General features: G+C 57.0%; 1 long non-coding RNA gene across 1 annotated transcript in view; it reads left to right on the top strand.

Annotated features, from left to right (window-relative positions):
* Nucleotides 1-374: 374 nt before the first annotated feature.
* Nucleotides 375-2,381, top strand: part of LOC106899853 — a 25,508-nt gene continuing 23,501 nt past the window's right edge. The window contains exon 1 of the long non-coding RNA XR_001414091.1: nt 375-506. This is a non-coding gene — a long non-coding RNA (uncharacterized LOC106899853). The remainder of the gene's footprint in view (nt 507-2,381) is intronic.

Here is a 2,381-nt window from a genome sequence, read left to right as displayed (position 1 = left end):
AAGGGGGGGGGGGCTCCCAGAGGCCTCCTCTTGGGTGGGAAAATACACGGCAGCCTCCTCTTCCTCCCTCTCAGCCTTCACCCTTGGGGGATCACGGCCGCCCCCCGTTTACGTGGGGACCAGCCCGTCCCTGGAAGGCATCCCGGGCCACCGAGACACCGTGTCCCCCCCCAGGAGCCACCAGTACCACCAGTACCACCAGCACCATCACGGAGCTGGGGTGGGCTTGCACTGGGCTGGCCTGGGCTCCCGAGCTCCATCTATAGCCGTGCGCCCAATGACGTCTGGGGTTCACGGAAAAAAAGGGCGAATCGCAGCCCACGAGGGTGGGGGTTTTAGGGTTTTTTTTTTTTTTTGCTTTCCTTCCCTTCTTTGTTTCTGACTTCTGGGGGGGGGTCAGCACGTTGTCACATCACACGTGTGTCCCCCCCCAAATCGATGTCTGAGCCGCGTTCCGGGATGTAGCACGGGTCACGGCGAAACTTCCCCGGAGATGGAAAAGGAGGGTGGGTTTTTTGGGGTTTTTTTTTCTAGCCAAGAAACGCTGGTCAGAACCCAGCTCTTCCCAACTGGCCTCCCCCTCGCAGGGCTGGAGCTGGGAGACGGCCCATTTTCACCAGTTTAACCCCAGTTGGTGCCACTCTGGAGCGCGAATTCTCTCGGGATTGCGTTTGGGGTTTTATGGAGGGATTTGGGGGCCTAAAGTCTTCCCGTGAGGCGCCTCGGGGGGAGTTTTAGGGCTGGAGAAGGTGCTTCACTCCCACTGAAATCCCACTGGAGGGTCCATATCCCACCTCTCGCGTCCCCCAAGCTTCCCTCAGGAGGGAGGGCAGGGAGAAGGGGGTCTCTTCCCAACACGCAGGGAAGATTGGGAGCGCAGCTCCCCAGAAGTGAGGAGGTGCTTGGTTTCTGAGAAAAAATAGCATTTTTCTACTTGTTTTGGTCTCCTCCCCATACGTCCTGCCTTAAAAACTACCTTTTTTCCTGCTTATTTACTCTCCCCCCCCGAAATGTCCAGAACTACCCGAGTGTGGGGCTGGGTTTGGAAGAGAGAGGTGTCAAAAAGAGAGAAAACCCAGAGAAATGGGAAAATAGTTCTGTTCAGGACTAGATAAATAGAAAGGGATTGATCACTCATGGCCAACTTCCAGGGGTGTCACTGGCCAAAAAAGGCCACCAGGCCCAGTAGGGCCGTGACTCAGCTTTTAAAGGATGTGACTGGTGATTCCCACCTGGAAACATCAACAATTTATGGGGAAGGAAGGGAGACAGGAGGGAGCCCGGCTCCCATTTCCGTGCTTGAAACAGGCAGTGACAGTCCCAGTGGTGGATCCAATCCCCCGGGTGCTGCTCTTACTGGGATTACTGGGCTGGGGAAGGGGTTGTGGCCTCCCCAAGCACTGGTGTGACACCCTGTCCCCATCCCGGCTGCCACAACCCCACTTATCCCATGATTTTCCTTCACGGTTTCCCCAGTAAATATGGCTTTTTGCCCACACACAGACACAAAACAGCCCCCAGTGAAACCAGTGGCTCTCCCGTACCGGATATTTCCACTATTTCCAGGGCTTTTGTGAGCAAGGGGCTGGCGAGGGGGGGTTGTATCTTTTCTTTTTCAAGAGCTGGTATTTCTGTTTTTCTCCCATTTGTGTCTTTTCTACAACAACCCCCCCCATTAGGATGCCCAGGGCAGGGATTGCCTTTCCCCGGGCTCTGCAGGGCCCTGAACTGGGAATTGCCATCTTTGTGCCTCAGTTTCCCCCTTTGAACCAGGAGGATAATTGGGTTTTGACAATTCTATTTTGACTTTCTTGGGTAAATTCTGCACCCCCAGGGTGAGGGGGGGGGGATTCTGCCCCTCTGCTCTGCTCTGGGGAGACCCCCCCCGACCCAGTGCTGCCTCCAGCTCTGGGGCCACCACCATCCCAAGGACACGGAGCTGTTGGATGGGGCCTCCCCGGAGATGCTGGGAGGGCTGGAGCCCCTCTGCTGGGAGGGGGGGCTGAGAGAGTTGGGGGGGGTTCAGGCTGGAGAAGAGAAGGCTCCAGGGAGACCTTAGAGCCCCTTCCAGTTCCTCAAGGGGCTCCAGGAGGGATGGGGAGGGACTCTTGATCAGGGAGGGGAGCCATGGGATGAGGGGGAAGGGTTTTAAACTGAAAGAGGGGAGATTGAGATGAAGTATTGGGAAGAGATTCTTTCCTGTGGGGGTGGTGAGAGCCTGGCCCAGGTTGCCCAGAGAAGCTGTGGCTGCCCCATCCCTGGAGGGGTTCAAGGCCAGGCTGGATGGGGGCTTGGAGCAACCTGGTCTGGTGGGAGGTGTCCCTGCCCAGGGCAGGGGGGTTGGAATTCAATGATCTTTAAGGTCCCTTCCAACCCAAACC

Source organism: Calidris pugnax, unplaced genomic scaffold (genome assembly GCF_001431845.1).
Source record: "Calidris pugnax isolate Ruff unplaced genomic scaffold, ASM143184v1 scaffold540, whole genome shotgun sequence".
Lineage (NCBI taxonomy): Eukaryota > Metazoa > Chordata > Aves > Charadriiformes > Scolopacidae > Calidris > Calidris pugnax.
This window is presented reverse-complemented; position numbering and strand designations above follow the sequence as displayed.